Here is a 236-nt window from a genome sequence, read left to right as displayed (position 1 = left end):
ATCAGAATAAGAAAGGACATTTTGGTTTAAGAAATGATTGTCCAATAAAAAATTCAATAGAAATTTTGAAAGCTAAAGTCAATGATCTAGATATAAGGCAAAAAGAAAGCAAGATGTAAAATATTAAAAAGAAAGAAAGAGGGTTAATCTAAGATATACAGATTTAGTCTATTACAATTTCCAAAAGTCAGGATAAAGGTGAGGAAATTATCAAAGACATAATAGCAAAATTTTCC

The sequence above is a fragment of the Galeopterus variegatus genome, unplaced genomic scaffold (assembly GCF_000696425.1).
Source record: "Galeopterus variegatus unplaced genomic scaffold, G_variegatus-3.0.2 Scaffold5438, whole genome shotgun sequence".
In the NCBI taxonomy this organism is placed as follows: domain Eukaryota; kingdom Metazoa; phylum Chordata; class Mammalia; order Dermoptera; family Cynocephalidae; genus Galeopterus; species Galeopterus variegatus.
This window is presented reverse-complemented; position numbering follows the sequence as displayed.